Source organism: Caretta caretta, chromosome 27, assembly GCF_965140235.1.
Source record: "Caretta caretta isolate rCarCar2 chromosome 27, rCarCar1.hap1, whole genome shotgun sequence".
NCBI classification, from domain to species: domain Eukaryota; kingdom Metazoa; phylum Chordata; order Testudines; family Cheloniidae; genus Caretta; species Caretta caretta.
In genome coordinates, this window is record NC_134232.1 from 2,605,565 (window position 1) to 2,624,122 (window position 18,558).

Consider the following 18,558-nt stretch of genomic DNA (forward strand, 5'->3'; position numbering starts at 1 on the left):
CTTTTTAGATACAGGTGTGTCAGACAACAGAATTATAACAGCTTATGGTACTTGTCTGGGCTCCAGTACTCAAAAGGAAATGTAAACTTCATAACAGGCAATCGGCAAGTGTTACATACCAAACTCTTTTATGCAAACACCACATATTTGGTGCTGCTGAACAGGTGATACATTGCATGTTATTATTCACCTTTGCCCCAACTCTCACCTGTACTCTAACCACTAATCCTTGTCCCCTATTTTAAAACTTCTCAACACTTCAAACAGTTGCCATTTCTCATTCAAAAAACAGCCTGTTGGCATATTGATTCCTCTTTACTCTCCAAATGTGGAAATTTGTACTGGTAAGAGGAGCAGAACTGGTGACATTCAGCAGTGGATTAGTGATAGGGTCTAACAAACTGATTGCCATATTTGGGGTTGGGAAGGAATTTCCCCCTGGGTCAGATTGGTCAAGACCCTGGGGGGGGGTTCGCCTTCCTCTGCAGCATGGGTCATGAGTCACGTTTAAACTAGTATAAATGGTGAATTGTCTGTAACCTGAAGACTTTAAACCATGATTTGAGGACTTCAGTAACTCAGCCAGAGATTATGGGTCTATTTTAGGAATGGGTGAGGTTCGGTGGCCTGCAATATGCAGGAGATCAGACTAGATGGTCACGATGGTCCCGTCTGACCTTAAAGTCTATGAGTCTAATATAATTCAGTGGTTGATGAAGGGCTGGACTTGGGCACTTTATGTTATTTGAAAGGTTCCTGGAAACTCCTGAGACTTTAGTAGTATGATACTATGTTAGGAGGATCAATTTTAGGTCACTTTTTAGAGGATTCTTAAATTTATTACATGTGTTTTTCCTCTGTCTGTGCAGTTGGATTGATGTTAGTAAAGGACCTGAGCTTTACAGGTGAAGGGATGTGGAAAATAATTATTCTTTATTTAAAAAGAGAAATTAAACTGTGAAGTACTTCTAAAATATGTGGCATCTACAGAATAAATGATGACAGGTTTCAGAGGAACAGCCGTGTTAGTCTGTATTCGCAAAAAGAAAAGGAGTTCTTGTGGCACCTTAGAGACTAACCAATTTATTTGAGCATGAGCTTTCGTGAGCTACAGCTCACTTCATCAGATAAATTGGTTAGTCTCTAAGGTGCCACAAGAATAAATGATAGTGCCGTTTGGCGTAATGGCTTTATTGGCATCATTTGGGGAGCTCTGAATAACTCACCCATGACTTGGCCACTTGTGAATAATGTGGCCATTGCTAACTCATTGGTGAAGCATCTGTGTATCTAATCACCATTTATAAAGTGCTTTACATCACACCACCCTGCATTCTCATTCCCTCTCTTACTTTCACTCATGGTATGTATTTATAGAACAGTATGCTATCCAAAGGACCTGAATGATGCATTGAATTTCTGGTGTGTGTCCTTTTTATTTTAAGGGTTAATGGTGACTCCTGAAAACCGTACTTGTGCAAATAGTCAGCACTTCTCATGTGAGTAAGTATGGTAGGATCAGGCCATTTAATTGGAAGAGACACTTTTAGGAGGTCAGGGTGATAATGCCACTCCCTTCCCAGTTAAACAATTGTGTTAACTTTGTACTCATCCTTTCAAACTAACACTGACCAGGGTTTATGGGCATGGAATACATTTGTCTTCAGGCTGTGCTCTCTTGTATAAAACAACTTCCTTTTTGATTGTATTGAAGTAAAAATAATCTCCCAGTTCTCACTTCAAACATTTTTCAACTATTTTTTAAAATACATGTACACTTTTGGTTAAAAGCAGACATCCATTTAAAACAGATACCCAGGCAAATGCGAAGATACTGAGGTTAAAACACTTTTAAAAGTGGAAATACTCTACAACTGAAAACTTCAACAGAACCCAAATAAAAATACTTTATTAAAAAAATAAATTCAAATGTACAAAAAAACTCTGCAAGTATCTCCACTTTCACTCCATCAGTCTAAAAATTATCTTCCCTAGTCCTGCTCCAGATCAAGTCTTTTTCTGTGTTCCTGCTGCCCCCTTCACTGGAACTTTCCATCTCTTCAGCTCGACATTTCCATGCCGCAATTCAGCTTTTTTACAGAATGGCCTGATCCTACTCCCGTTGCAGTCCATGGCAAAATTCTTACTGACCTCAGTGTCAGCAAATTTGGCTATTTTCACTGGCGTTCAGGGCTGAGTATATATTACCTTGGACGAATCCCTGTGCTACCTTCTGAAAGAGGAGGGAAGCGAAATTCAGCTGCTAAGCAAACACTAATCCAGTAAGTGTGACTTGTCTACCAATAATTACCAGTGGCACAATTGTTTTTACTTTATTATTGTCTTACTCCAGCTGATTGGTTTGTGTATGCTGTGTTTATGTCTAGCACATGCTTACTGAGGAGGTGCTGTCTTTTGTGATCTACTTGTGACTTGTCCCGGGTGCACTAGGAAATTAACCTATTGCTGATAATGGTTATCAGCTGGCAATGGTAGTCAAAACAGCTGCCCTGGTAGCATAGATGAAGTGATGGGAAGGAAATTGTTTTCAGCATCCCTATACAATTGAAACCTGATTCTACCAAGTCAGGCAAGGGGAAATTTCCTAGTGTAAATGGTGCCTTAGAAATGATAAACCAGCAGATAATCAGTGCTTCTTTGCTCCCACATCCTGCTGGCAGCTACTATGGATGAAGAGCTCCCGTCTGTCCTTTCTTTCTGAGTGAATGAAGCAGAAAATGTGGCAGGGGCACAAATCGTCTTTGTATTAAGCAGGATTGCTGATGTCTCAATCAGAAACCAGTTACATCAGTCTGGACAGACCAGTGCTGCCGCTCTTTCAAAGTGTGGGTAAATCAGTTACACCAGGTAATGTCATGGCCCTTTGTACACATGTATTACAGCGAATAGTATGGATGTATGTTGAAGCATTTAGAACAAAAACTAGCTTGTCTAGAATGTTTTAACATTCTTCTCTATCTTTACAGTCTCCTCTTAAATTTTTATTGTTGTAAATGGCTAGGCAGCAGTTCTGCAGAAAAGGATCTGGGGGTTACAGTGGACGAGAAGCTGGATATGAGTCAACAGTGTGCCCTTGTTGCCAAGAAGGCCAATGGCATTTTGGGTTGTATGAGTAGGGGCATTGCCAGCAGATCGAGGGACGTGATCGTTCCCCTCTATTCGACATTTGTGAGGCCTCATCTGGAGTACTGTGTCCGGTTTTGGGCCCCACACTACAAGAAGGATGTGGAAAAATTGGAAAACATCCAGTGGAGGGCAACGACAATGATTAGGGGACTGGAACACATGACTTATGAGGAGAGGCTGAGGGAACTGGGATTGTTTAGTCTGCGGAAGAGAAGAATGAGGGGGGATTTGATAGCTGCTTTCAACTACCTGAAAGGGGGTTCCAAAGAATCATAGAATCATAGAATATCAGGGTTGGAAGGGACCCCTGAAGGTCATCTAGTCCAACCCCCTGCTCGAAGCAGGACCAATTCCCAGTTAAATCATCCCAGCCAGGGCTTTGTCAAGCCTGACCTTAAAAACCTCTAAGGAAGGAGATTCTACCACCTCCCTAGGTAACGCATTCCAGTGTTTCACCACCCTCTTAGTGAAAAAGTTTTTCCTCATATCCAATCTAAACCTCCCCCATTGCAACTTGAGACCATTACTCCTCATTTTGTCATCTGCTACCATTGAGAACAGTCTAGAGCCATCCTCTTTGGAACCCCCTTTCAGGTAGTTGAAAGCAGCTATCAAATCCCCCCTCATTCTTCTCTTCTGCAGGCTAAACAATCCCAGCTCCCTCAGCCTCTCCTCATAAGTCATGTGTTCTAGACCCCTAATCATTTTTGTTGCCCTTCGCTGGACTCTCTCCAATTTATCCACATCCTTCTTGTAGTGTGGGGCCCAAAACTGGACACAGTACTCCAGATGAGGCCTCACCAATGTCGAATAGAGGGGAACGATCACGTCCCTCGATCTGCTCGCTATGCCCCTACTTATACATCCCAAAATGCCATTGGCCTTCTTGGCAACAAGGGCACACTGCTGACTCATATCCAGCTTCTCGTCCACTGTCACCCCTAGGTCCTTTTCCGCAGAACTGCTGCCTAGCCATTCGGTCCCTAGTCTGTAGCTGTGCATTGGGTTCTTCCGTCCTAAGTGCAGGACCCTGCACTTATCCTTATTGAACCTCATCTGATTTCTTTTGGCCCAATCCTCCAATTTGTCTAGGTCCTTCTGTATCCTATCCCTCCCCTCCAGTGTATCTACCACTCCTCCCAGTTTAGTATCATCCGCAAATTTGCTGAGAGTGCAATCCACACCATCCTCCAGATCATTTATGAAGATATTGAACAAAACCGGCCCCAGGACCGACCCTTGGGGCACTCCACTTGATACCGGCTGCCAACTAGACATGGAACCATTGATCACTACCCGTTGAGCCCGACAATCTAGCCAGCTTTCTACCCACCTTATAGTGCATTTATCCAGCCCATACTTCCTTAACTTGCTGACAAGAATACTGTGGGAGACCGTGTCAAAAGCTTTGCTAAAGTCAAGAAACAATACATCCACTGCTTTCCCTTCATCCACAGAACCAGTAATCTCATCATAAAAGGCGATTAGATTAGTCAGGCATGACCTTCCCTTGGTGAATCCATGCTGGCTGTTCCTGATCACCTTCCTCTCATGCTAGTGCTTCAGGATTGATTCTTTGAGGACCTGCTCCATGATTTTTCCAGGGACTGAGGTGAGGCTGACTGGCCTGTAGTTCCCAGGATCCTCCTTCTTCCCTTTTTTAAAGATTGGCACTACATTAGCCTTTTTCCAGTCATCCAGGACTTCCCCGGTTCGCCACGAGTTTTCAAAGATAATGGCCAATGGCTCTGCAATCACAGCCGCCAATTCCTTCAGCACTCTCGGATGCAACTCGTCCGGCCCCATGGACTTGTGCACATCCAGCTTTTCTAAATAGTCCCTAACCACCTCTATCTCCACAGAGGGCTGGCCATCTCTTCCCCATTTTGTGATGCCCAGCGCAGCAGTCTGGGAGCTGACCTTGTTAGTGAAGACAGAGGCAAAAAAAGCATTGAGTACATTAGCTTTTTCCACATCCTCTGTCACTAGGTTGCCTCCCTCATTCAGTAAGGGGCCCACACTTTCCTTGGCTTTCTTCTTGTTGCCAACATACCTGAAGAAACCCTTCTTGTTACTCTTGACATCTCTTGCTAGCTGCAGCTCCAGGTGCGATTTGGCCCTCCTGATATGATTCCTACATGCCCGAGCAATATTTTTATACTCTTCCCTGGTCATATGTCCAACCTTCCACTTCTTGTAAGCTTCTTTTTTATGTTTAAGATCCGCTAGGATTTCACTATTAAGCCAAGCTGGTCGCCTGCCATATTTACTATTCTTTCGACTCATCGGGATGGTTTGTCCCTGTAACCTCAACAGGGATTCCTTGAAATACAGCCAGCTCTCCTGGACTCCTTTCCCCTTCATGTTATTCCCCCAGGGGATCCTGGCCATCCGTTCCCTGAGGGAGTCGAAGTCTGCTTTCCTGAAGTCCAGGGTCCGTATCCTGCTGCTTACCTTTCTTCCCTGCGTCAGGATCCTGAACTCAACCAACTCATGGTCACTGCCTCCCAGATTCCCATCCACTTTTGCTTCCCCCACTAATTCTACCCGGTTTGTGAGCAGCAGGTCAAGAAAAGCGCCCCCCCCTAGTTGGCTCCTCTAGCACTTGCACCAGGAAATTGTCCCCTACGCTTTCCAAAAACTTCCTGGATTGTCTATGCACCGCTGTATTGCTTTCCCAGCAGATATCAGGAAAATTAAAGTCACCCATGAGAATCAGGGCATGCGATCTAGTAACTTCCGTGAGCTGCCGGAAGAAAGCCTCATCTACCTCATCCCCCTGGTCCGGTGGTCTGTAGCAGACTCCCACCACTACATCACTCTTGTTGCACACACTTCTAAACTTAATCCAGAGACACTCAGGTTTTTCTACAGTTTCGTACCGGAGCTCTGAGCAGTCATACTGCTCCCTTACATACAGTGCTACTCCCCCACCTTTTCTGCCCTGCCTGTCCTTCCTGAACAGTTTATAACCATCCATGACAGTACTCCAGTCATGTGAGTTATCCCACCAAGTCTCTGTTATTCCAATCACGTCATAGTTCCTTCACATCACCAGGACCTCCAGTTCTCCCTGCTTGTTTCCAAGGCTTTGTGCATTTGTATATAAGCACTTGAGATAACCTGTTGATCGCCCCTCATTCCCAGTATGAGGCAGGAGCCCTCCTCTCGCAGACATTCCTGCCTGTGCTTCCTCCCGGTATCCCGCTTTCCCACTTACCTCAGGGCTTTGGTCTCCTTCCCCCGGTGAACCTAGTTTAAAGCCCTCTTCACTAGGTTAGCCAGCCTGCTGGCAAAGATGCTCTTCCCTCTCTTTGTAAGATGGAGCCCGTCTCTGCCCAGCACTCCTCCTTCATGGAACACCATCCCATGGTCAAAGAATCCAAAGCCTTTTCTCCGACACCACCTGCGTAGCCATTCGTTGACTTCCACGATTCGACGGTCCCTACCCAGGCCTTTTCCTTCCACGGGGAGGATGGACGAGAACACCACTTGCGCCTCCAACTCCTTTATCCTTCTTCCCAGAACCACGTAGTCCGCAGTGATCCGCTCAAGGTCATTCTTGGCAGTATCATTGGTGCCCACGTGGAGAAGCAGGAAGGGGTAGCGATCCGAGGGCTTGATGAGTCTCGGCAGTCTCTCCGTCACATCGCGAATCTTAGCCCCTGGCAAGCAGCAGACTTCTCGGTTTTCCCGGTCAGGGCGGCAGATAGATGACTCAGTCCCCCGGAGGAGAGAGTCCCCGACCACCACCACCCGCCTTCTCCTCTTGGGAGTGGTGGTCGTGAAACCCCCAACCTCAGGACATCGCATCTCATGCCTTCCAACCAGCGGAGTCTCCTTCTGCTTTCTCGCCCCAGACATATCATCTGGTCCACTCTCCGCAACGGTACCTGTGGAGAGAACATGAAAGCGGTTAGTTACCTGTGTCTGTGTTACTGGAACCCGGACATTCCGCTTACCTCTTCTGGAGGTCACATGTTGCCAAGCTTCTTCACTGGCCTCTTGGCTCCTCTGTGCAACCTGCTCTATATCTTTAGAGCTTTGTGCCCCTAGAAGTCTATCCTGAGTTTTGTCTAGAAAATCCTCAGTTTCTCGTATGCAACGCAGGGTCGTTATCTGTTGCTCCAGACCTTCAATCTTCTCTTCCAATATGGAGACCAGCTTGCACTTTGTACAGACAAAGTTACAAAGAGGATGGCTCTAGACTGTTCTCAGTGGTAGCAGATGACAGAACGAGGAGTAATGGTCTGAAGTTGCAGTGGGGGAGGTTTAGGTTGGATATTAGGAAAAACTTTTTCACTAGGAGAGTGGTAAAACACTGGAATGCGTTACCTAGGGAGGTGGTGGAATCTCCTTCCTTTGAGGTTTTTAAAGTCAGGCTTGACAAAGCCCTGGCTGGGATGATTTAGTTGGGGATTGGTCCTGCTTTGAGCAGGGGGTTGGACTAGATGACCTCCTGAGGTCCCTTCCAACCCTGATATTCTGTGATTCTAAAGCAAGTGGGAGATTACTGGGATCCATATTTTATAGTGTAAACCTGCCCAGTCTTGGAAATATAGTGTCTTGTCTGAGGACAACCTGGATCTCAAGCTTGGTTGTCTGACAAGAGAATGTATGTTTGCCACTATTTTTTTAAATATCCAAATGGAGTTTTTAAAGATTTCGATGTGTCCTGAGTTGTGTGTTTGTGAAGTCCCGCTTGTAAGGACAAACTGCTGATCTGATCTGATCTGGCTAGCACTGAAAATTTTGTGCCCCTGACTGCACAGTGACAGGTTTCAGAATAACAGCCGTGTTAGTCTGTATTCGCAAAAAGAAAAGGAGTACTTGTGGCACCTTAGAGACTAACCAATTTATTTGAGCATGAGCTTTCGTGAGCTACAGCTCACTTCATCGGATGCATACTGTGGAAGACATTATATACACAGAGACCATGAAACAATACCTCCTCCCACCCCACTCTCCTGCTGGTAATAGCTTATCTAAAGTGATCATCAATGCTGGAAATGGCCCAACTTGATGATCACTTTAGATAAGCTATTACCAGCAGGAGAGTGGGGTGGGAGGAGGTATTGTTTCATGGTCTCTGTGTATATAATGTCTTCCACAGTATGCATCCGATGAAGTGAGCTGTAGCTCACGAAAGCTCATGCTCAAATAAATTGATTAGTCTCTAAGGTGCCACAAGTACTCCTTTTCTGACTGCACAGTGTGTCTGTGCTGAGGCTGAAGTTGAATAATAATCTTACTAAGCAGTAATTCTGTCCCATGTTGCATTCAAGTAAGGTGTGTATACACAAGCAAAAACTTAATTTAATGAGTGTTGAGCTTGTATCAGGATACACCCTACCCACCCAAAATCTTGAAAGCATGGAAATAAGAAATTAAAGAAGTCTCTTGGCTTCAATGACATTTTCACATTACCTACAGTGCTGTTGGTAACACACTCCAACATAAAACATTCACTTCCCTCTCCTAAAAGTAGTATGTCTCCCAGCTTGCACTCTGCTGCAAAACCTTAGCAGTGACTTTGTATGCTCTTGTATCAGCAGATCGATGCATCTAACTGTCTCACATTCTGTGCAGTTGGGAAGTTAATATGCATTAAGGTTTTGGAGGTTGCTGGTAGGTTTCATGGCCTTACTTAATAATAAGGGTGGTGAAATACATGGAAATATAAACAGCAGTTAATAGAGGCAAGGTTTGAACTCTCACAATCTAGGCTCCTAGCTTAATGTAGTTTTCTCCAGGGTACAGGATATGGTCCATGAAGGTCTTTTTCGCCTTCTATATACAACTGATTACCCTCTGGCGCATTTCTTTTCGGTTATTTTAAAAAGTGAAAAATCATTAGACGAACAAATACAACCAAAGCAAAACCGATATTGTAGTAATTAGCACGTGAGGAACAATATATGGTGTAAAGCCTATAATTTCAGATTTATTGGAAAAGGGGTCCAGAAAAGATCAGATGCTCAATCACATTTTTAGAAAGTGGTAATTTTGAATTTTTTGTTCTCTTAGTCTTCACCCATTTTTCGTCAAACTACCATAAAAATTCAAATATTACTCAACGCTTGCATTCCATTATTTGGGGGTTTTGGATAATTCTTATGAGGATTTTTAGAAAATAGAGGTTTTTAAACTCCTGTTAAATTGAAATGTGTGTCCCAGCATTGACTGTACTCCAGCAACCAGCTCCAGCTTACTCTATTCGCTTTTCCCAAAACAAAGCAGGTGGTGCAACTGATTTAGTGGAGCTGAAGCTTCAGTCAGTTCTAGTATTTGATAGCATTTACAGGGAAACGGAGGCAGCTGGCTAATAGTTTGCAGAAGGAATGGATGATGAGTTGCCTGCCCAACCTGCTAATCTCCTCTTGTTCCATTAAATTATTTGCACCGATACTGAACTTTGGAAAGAGTGCCCATGGCTAAACACCTGTTGTCCATGTAGTGCTGTATGGTGCCTACCTGGTATGTGTGTTGGATACAGTGCGGTTTAGAAAACTCTGCTGATGGTTCAGTAGGACAGTGTAGTCCTCTTTTATCCCTGAGCACAGATGACCCCTCCCTACACATGCTGCTCATAAGTCACTTTGGTAGACAGAAAACTTGCAGTAGATGAAGCAGTTTGTGAAGAGGGCCGTTCAGCTCTGCTCACTGGTGGCAGCCCTGCTGCTCAGAGTTCAGTGCTTACTGTAGAAGGTGTCTTGCACTCCTGTGCTGTGGCAGAAGCTTAGAAAGTTTTCCTTTCCTGCAAAGCCTAGGCCAGCAGGGATTTCAAAGTGCTGGACAGCCTGTTAAATCCAGGCTGTCTGCACTGATACAGTCAAACTTCTCCACTAAAATTTGCAGGTAAATTGCACCTTTTTAGCACCCGATTGGCTGTCTTTGTGGGAGCAGGAGCAGGCTAAGAAAGCACTCATACGTCAAAGCAATGAGTGTAGTATAAATGCTGCAACCTGACAGAATCCTTGTGTTTCATGGCTGGGAGGATTTGGGGTCTACAACTCATGGAGATTCGTAGAAAGGATATCTGCTTCCCTCAACTGACAAAACTGCCAAATTCAAGCAGTGGTTCCCTGAGCAGAGCCTGTGGGATTGCTCAGTTATCTGTCAGATGTTCCCTTTGTGGGGAAGCAGCTCGAGAACAGTGTGGTGAAGCAGCTCTGGTCTCTTGATTTTTCTCAGCACACCATTCTTGCCAATCTGGCTTCAGGCCTCTGTGTGTGTGGTTCAGAGACTGTACTGATTTCTTTAACCATCGTAATCTGGTGAGAGATGGGTCAGGTTTCATGCCAATGTGGTTGTCTTTGTTTACAGTCTTCGATACAGTTGACCATGAGGTGCTGTTGACTTGCCTGCAGACTGCCAAGCATGGACAGAGTTGCTCTTTTGTGGCTTCTTTCTCTCTCATGAAATGTCCCCGAGGGTGATATTTGGCTCAGCTGCCTGTGTCGTCACCCATACTTAACACACAGGAGGGTTTCCTTTGGGAGATAAGGAGAGGGGTTTGGGGTTGTCGTGCACTCAGTGTGCTGCAGTCCTTTGGGTCTGTCTTTCGTCACATCCAGAAAGTGAAGTCTCCTTTTCCTGGTGCCTGACTGAGACAGGGCATGGATGCAGGTTAGCTGGCTCAAGCTTACTCTCGGGAGATGGAGGTGGAGCTGCTAAGGAGGAGGAAGCCTTTGGTGGATTTCTCAGGTGCTCTCAGTTCTCTCTGCTGAGAGCATATACCCATCAGTTGTCAGAGAGATTTACAGTCTAGGCATTCCTTTGAACTCTTCTCCATTCCTCGATTGCTAGGTAGCAGAGCTTTTCCCTAGCTTTGCTTGGCTGGGAGAATTTGAACTTTTCTCTGGGGTACAGATCTCACCATAGTTCTCTGTGCCTCTGTAACCCCTAGGCTGGACTGTGGCGACTTGCTCTCCTTGCATCTACCCTCAAAGACCATTCAGAAGGTTCTGCTAAGGCACAACTCTGCAAGCTGCTTTCTGAGAGGGGCAGATTTTTCTGAGTTCATTACAGTTGTGCTTCACTAGCTCGCTGTTCACCTCTGAATGCAATTGGCAGTGGCTTGTATAAAGCCTGACAACCGAAACAATAATCACCTTTTGTCCCTGTGTAGCTTCTGACATTTGGGATCTTCTACAGTGCTGACAGCAGTCCCTATATCAATTGTTTTGGAGACTGTCCATGTAGGTTCCTTCACATTGGAACTTGCATGCTTTGTCGGTTAGTGGGAGCTGCTTGCTGACTTGCAGGCTTCTTCCTGAGATGGTCTGGATGTGAAGGACTTGTTGCTAAGAGCTTGGTTGGGGACATTGCCTTTGAGTCTGCTCTGTGCTGTGCCATGGTGGTGGTTGAAAAATGGGGGATTGGCTATTTACTGCAGCCAGTTGTTGCGACTGTGTTGTAAATTTTTGAGACTAATGTCTCATTGATCTGAGTGTGCCCAGAAACTGGGCTGTGAGCTCGTGTTGCCACAATCAAAATACAAATGAATGAATGAATAAAATAAACTACTGTGGGATAGCAGTTACAAGGAAACTGAGGGGAAAGATCAGCTTCTATTTTCTGCCTCAAGTCAGATTTGACAGACAGACAATAGATATACCCAGAAGTTTTAGTTGTCTGGCAGGCGGCAATACTTGTCTTCACTGTGGGTTTTCTTCTCCCAAGCTACTGGACAATTTGATTCCTCCTAGCCTGATAGCTGGATGTGAACAGGTTTCTGGAGAGCTTGTTCCTGTGCTGTTGAAATGTGCTTGTTATGTGGGCCTGTTCTGGGAAACTTGGATCCTCTGTGTGTGTGCATAGCACTGTGATAAGTTCCTGAGAAAGCAGGGGTTTCTTCTCATGTGGGGAGCCCACAGCAGTTAGATTAGGTGGAGGAACGAAAAGAACTGATTTCCCTCCTCACACACATACATACACACCCAAAATCAGAATTAATTGCATCATGATGGACAGGAGTCTTAGTCAATTTTTGTTAATGGCAGTTGTTATTCTTCCTCACACATTGCACTGGAAACCACCTTTTTGGACATAATGAAGCATGTAATGCTTTCATGTGAACTGTGTTATCTGAACTGTAGGCGAGCATTCCTAAATTGAAGGCCACTTTTGCATCCATGTTCGTGTTACCTATAGGGCACAGCAGGCTACTTGGAGGATCATTCCTTAGCTGTAAATTTAGGTTTGTGTTCTAATCTGGTTTACATAATGTGGATTGTTCAAAAAGGAAAGACCTGAACTTGACCTCTTTGTTTTTTTTGACAGCACAAGTATTTCATGGTTGTATCTAGGCTTGGCAGAATTCGATGTTTATTTTTTTAAAAGTTTTGACAGATAATATTGATGTTTATTTTAAAGCATTTTTCCCTATTTTTATCAATTTAAATTTTCACAGTTGCAGCAAATTATGGAGGGTCAGACAATGGAGGGAGTCAGACAATTATTGAATGACAGTAGAGAGTAGCCGAGATTCAAAAAGTTAAAGCTTTATAACAGTTAAAACACGAATTGTCAACCTCATATGTCAAAATATACAAAGTAAATACCCTTAAATCAAACTCTAATAAGTTCTCAATCAACATTTTTCTGTCTGTCTTTAAATTTCCATTTTTATTGTTGGAAATATTTTTCATCTCTTGGTGCATGTACAGTGAAATTGACGATTACAAACATGTATTCATAAAACTCTGTTCCTTGCAAAACCTATTTATATCCCATTTTAAAGTCTTGTTTATAGGCAGGATTGGATCTAAGGTCTCATATTTAACATACAACTTTAAACTCTGGGGAAATGATGTAGGGAATCAACAGAACCTTGTTAAAATGCCCAAAATGTGAGGGCAGAATAAGACAAGTTGTCAAATGTCTGTTCAGGAATCTTCTCCAAATAGACATTGACAGTCTGGCTTTTTCTGAGCCCTTTTCTGTTTTTTACATGTCACATGAGACTTGCAAGATAGACTGAATAGCCCAGATATTTGAAAAACAGGGTTTTAAAAAAAAAAAAAGTGTAGTAGAATCCTGAGTCGGAAATGTTACATAAACACATAGAAACAAACAATTTTTATCCAGTGCAGCTGGTTTTACATGCATCTATTTCAGCTGTGTAAAATCATAAACTTTAATTAACAGCTCTGGGGTCGGTGGCGCCGGGGATTAGTGGAGAGTTGGGATCAAATCCCGTTTCATGTCACAAGTGAAGGAAGCTTAATAATATTAAATCGTCTCATCCCAGGCATAGAATCATAGAATATCAGGGTTGGAAGGGACCTCAGGAGGTCAAACCAATCCCCAACTAAATCATCCCAGCCAGGGCTTTGTCAAGCCTGACTTTAAAAACCTCAAAGGAAGGAGATTCTACCACCTCCTTAGGTAACCCATTCCAGTGCTTCACCACCCTCCTAGTGAATTTTTTTTTCCTAATATCCAACCTAAACCTCCCCCACTGCAACTTGAGACCATTGCTCCTTGTTCTGTCATCTGGTACCACTGAGAACAGTCTCCATTTGTCAGCATTGCAAAACTCCTACACAGTTCCGCTTGTCTAATTCAGGAGGGACTTGGGAACTGAATTACAGGTCAAGATAGATGCCTGTTGACCGTGCTGTGTTGGGGAAGCTTGCATGGTGCCTGTATTGGGTTCAGCACAAGCCAGTGACTTTTATTCCTTCTCTTCATGAGCAATAAGATCTTGCTAATTTTTAAGTGAAAGAAAAGGAAGCTATTTCCCTTCCTCTCAAGCTCTTGTACATCTTGTGATCTCTGATGTTTGAATAGAAATGAGATTTGAATGAATAGTCACGATTAGTCATTTTAATTGGCCTTTGGGGCCAATTTAAATTTCATTCTGCATTTCTTGGAAGCTCAATTGGTTGACATTTGGTAAGTTCATTGGTAACTCCCACATTCTTCTCAGCACACAGCTGCTAAATTGTTTGAAAGCAAAATGAAGTGAATATGATTTGAAGAACATGAATGAACCTAATTTAATTGGAGAAGATGTGATAAGATGTGGGTAGTGAGGGAATCCCCTAAGTTGAGTGCCTTCCTCCTAAATGATTGCTTGTTCGCGATGCAAATGAGCACACACCCATACTTACTATTTAAGGTTGAACTTTTCAATGTAGTGCAAAAGAGTTAGGTGCTAATGTCCTATTAAAATGCAGTGGGAGTTGGCAGCCTAACCCCCTTAGGCTCCACTGGAAAGTTCAGCCATAATACACAGGGAGATCCACCAACCCTCGTGGTCAGGTAGGCCTCTTAGTCACATATGGCTTAGAATCAGGGGACGGGAGGCTGGATCTGGTGACGTCCACATGAGGGCTGTACCTGTGTCTGCCCAGGTTCATGGGAGCTCTGTACTCCATATACAGGGAAGGGTATGACTGTAGATCTTTTGGCTGAACTCCGTACACAGGGGCGTGTGTGGAGCAGCTCTACTTGTACTCCATAGCCTGGGAACTGGGTGGATTCCATTCTCTACCCAGTTGCTGCAGAACCCCTTTGTTCCAAGCCCATTTAGTCAGGCTTGGGCAGGGCAGTGGACTTGGCCCATAGAGTGTTGACTCCTGACCTGTTTCTCCAAGATCCTACATCTTTAGCAAACTCTGTGAATAGTGGAGCTAGTGTTATATATCACTGCAAACAGCCACTGAGTGTTACAATAATTCATCCCAACTCTGAGTCAGTGTTTATGCCAAGTCCATTTTTCAGTTCCTCCTTAGAGAGCCATCCGAAAGCAGGTAGGTTGGGACCAACTTACAGCCAGAGAAAAAGATCATGCTGTTTGTATTGTCTCCTCTGCCTGCTCTGAGCAGCCTTTGCTGCTCCAAGTGGTGTTATGAACTTATGATAAATATAAGGAATCATAGAATCATAGAATATAAGGGTTGGAAGGGACCCCAGAAGGTCATCTAGTCCAACCCCCTGCTCGAAGCAGGACCAATTCCCAGTTAAATGAAGGTCTCTCTCAAATGCCTTGCGTGGCATGACGTAAATTAGTGGAAATTGCTGACAGTTTGCTTTTTTCAGATGGGTGTCTCTGTCCATAAGCCTTCGTTTCAAAGAGTAGAGAGTTATTAAGTTAAATGTTCCCAGAACAGCAAATATGGGAAGTATTAAGTGTACAGTGTGTATGTGAAGGTTACTGTTATAGCCGAGTCCTGCAGTATACATGTTGTAAAGGCAGAGACATGTATTCTGTAACTGCAGCCAGTTTCATAAGGCTATTAAAGGATACAATCAACTTAAAAATCACACTTATATTTGTAATTTTTTTTTACCTCCTGTTATTTGTCACACCTATGATCACTAACTGACAGATCCTAGAGAGAGAGAAATTTTCATTGTGTTTGCATTTAAAAGTACTGTGTACAGTTAGTCTGTTTCCCACGTATTTTATGTTTTGACACACAGCAAGATGAGAGATTTTTTTTTTTATGGTGGTGCTGTAAAATCACAAAAAATTGGCAGTGGGGGGGAGGGTTCATGGGTAGGAAAAGCAGCTGAAGGGACTTAAACTTGCTAGATTTCACGATAAATGTCTTTTAAAACTAATGATCCAGTTTCCTCTGTTATACTGTAAGCTGGTCTGTTTTAAAAGTTGGCTTCTCTGTTTTCAGCTCTTGGGAACTTGGAATAAACATTGATGGAAATTAAAGGCCAAATTCTGCTTGTACTCTACATTTACACTGGTATAACTTCATTGAATTCATTTCAAATGTATATTGTGGCTACTTAAAGTAAATTTAGGGCCAAATTTTGCTCTGATTTATGATGTCATCAATTAAAAAAAAAAGTAAGTACATTTTGTGGCTCACTGGCCAACTACCAAGATATTAACTAGCATCATACATGGTCCATCTGTACAGTCAGAATTCTCAAGTAACTAGATTTGTATGGTTTAAAGCAAGAAGGGACAATTAGATCATCTAGTCTGACCTCCTGTATGTCCCGAGCCATTACATTTCACTATTACCCTATGTTGAGCCCAATAACTTGTTTTTGACTAAAGCATATCTTCCAGAGAGGCCTCTAGTCTTGATTTGGAGACATTAAGAGATGGAGAATTCAGCCTTATTTCTAATTTGAATTTGTATGGCTTCAGCTTTCAGCCACTTGGTTCTTGTTATGCTTTTCTCTGCTAGATTAAAGAGCCCTTTGGTACCCTGTATTTTCTCCCCATTTTCTGCATATTCATTGTAATCAAGTCACCTCTCAATCTTCTTTTTGATAGTCTAAATAGATTGATCTCTTTAAGTCTCTCGGTTGTAATTAGAACCCAATTTTCTCCAACCCTTAAACCATTTGTATGGCTTTTTTCTGCACTCTCTCCAACTTTTCACCAGTGCTGTCAAGGTTCCTCCCCCACTCTGAACTCTAGGGTACAGATGTGGGGACCTGCATGAAAAAAACCCCTAAGCTTATCTTTACCAGCTTAGGTCAAAACTTCCCCAAGGTACAAAATATTACACCCGTTATCCTTGGAATGGCCGCTACCACCACCAAACTAATACTGGTTACTGGGGAAGAGCTGTTTGGACGCGTCTTTCCCCCCAAAATACTTCCCAAAACCTTGCACCCCACTTCCTGGACAAGGTTTGGTAAAAAGCCTCACCAATTTGCCTAGGTGACTACAGACCCAGACCCTTGGATCTTAAGAACAATGAACAATCCTCCCAACACTTGCACCCCCCCTTTCCTGGGAAATGTTGGATAAAAAGCCTCACCAATTTGCATAGGTGACCACAGACCCAAACCCTTGGATCTGAGAACAATGAAAAAGCATTCAGTTTTTACAAGAAGACTTTTAATAAAAAATAGAAGTAAATAGAAATAAAGAAATCCCCCCTGTAAAATCAGGATGGTAGATATCTTACAGGGTAATTAGATTCAAAAACATAGAGAACCCCTCTAGGCAAAACCTTAAGTTACAAAAAAGATGCACAGACAGAAATAGTTATTCTATTCAGCACAATGCTTTTCTCAGCCATTTAAAGGAATCATAATCTAACACATACCTAGCTAGATTACTTACTAAAAGTTCTAAGACTCCATTCCTGTTCTGTCTCTGGCAAGAGCAGCACACAGACAGACACAGACCCTCTGTTTTTCTCCCTCCTCCCAGCTTTTGAAAGTATCTTGTCTCCTCATTGGTCATTTTGGTCAGGTGCCAGCGAGGTTACCTTTAGCTTCTTAACCCTTTACAGGTGAGAGGAGCTTCCCCCTGGCCAGGAGGGATTTCAAAGGGGTTTACCCTTCCCTTTATATTTATGACACGCCCCCCAAATCTCAGCTAGGGTGAAACACTGGCTGGGATTTCTTCCTGGAGCTCTAGGAAAAACAGAGTTAATAAGACACATGCATCTCTAAATATACTACCAAGTACATAAAGACTAACAATATTTTCCACATCTCAAGGACGATTTTAACCAGTTGATTCTGGGAAACTTTCACGGGAGAGTGCATCAGCCACTTTGTTAGAAGCTCCTGAGATGTGTTGGATGTCGAAATCAAAATCTTGGAGAGCTAAACTCCACCGAAGAAGTTTTTTGTTAGTTTCCTTGACGGTGTGAAGCCACTTCAGTGCAACATGGTCGGTTTGCAGGTGGAAACGCCGTCCCCAAACATATGGACGTAGCTTTTCCAGAGCATAGACAATGGCATAACATTCTTTTTCAGTGACTGACCAGTTGCTTTCCCTCTCAGACAGTTTTTTGCTGAGAAACACTACAGGGTGGAATTCTTGATCAGGTCCTTTCTGCATTAAAACTGCTCCCACACCACGCTCGGATGCATCTGTGGTTACTAGGAACGGTTTGTCAAAGTCTGGGGCCCTTAGTACAGGGTCAGACATGAGTGTCGCTTTAAGCTTGTTAAAGGCCTTCTGACACTTTCCGGTCCACTGAACAGCATTTGGCTGTTTCTTTTTGGTTAGGTCTGTCAGTGGGGCAGCGATTTGGCTGTAGTGCGGTACAAATCGTCTGTAATAACCAGCCAAGCCTAAGAAGGATTGAACCTGTTTCTTTGACTTTGGGACAGGCCACTTTTGGATAGCATCCACTTTGGCCTGTAGGGGGCTGATAGTTCCTTGACCCACCTGGTGTCCAAGGTAAGTCACTCTGTTTAGGCCTATTTGACACTTCTTAGCCTTAACAGTTAGTCCTGCCTCCCTTATGCGCTCAAGGACTTTTTGTAGATGTTCCAGGTGGTCTGCCCAGGAATCTGAAAATATGGCCACATCGTCAAGGTAGGCGACTGCTTATTCTCCTAATCCCGCTAGGAGACCATCTACAAGTCTTTGGAAAGTGGCGGGTGCATTTCGCAGCCCGAAAGGGAGTACATTAAATTCATACAGCCCGAGATGTGTGATGAAGGCTGACCTTTCCTTGG

The 18,558-nt window shown here is 43.6% G+C and overlaps 1 protein-coding gene across 5 annotated transcripts in view; it reads left to right on the top strand.

The window, feature by feature from the left end:
- GJC1 (gap junction protein gamma 1) overlaps positions 1-18,558 on the top strand; it is a 64,847-nt gene that overhangs the window by 36,871 nt on the left and 9,418 nt on the right. The window contains exon 2 of one of the 5 annotated variants that reach the window (XM_048829813.2): positions 15,789-15,860. The exons of the other annotated variants lie outside the window; for them this stretch is intronic. The gene's annotated coding sequence lies outside the window, so the exon portion shown is untranslated. The remainder of the gene's footprint in view (positions 1-15,788; positions 15,861-18,558) is intronic. 5 annotated transcript variants of the gene reach the window in all.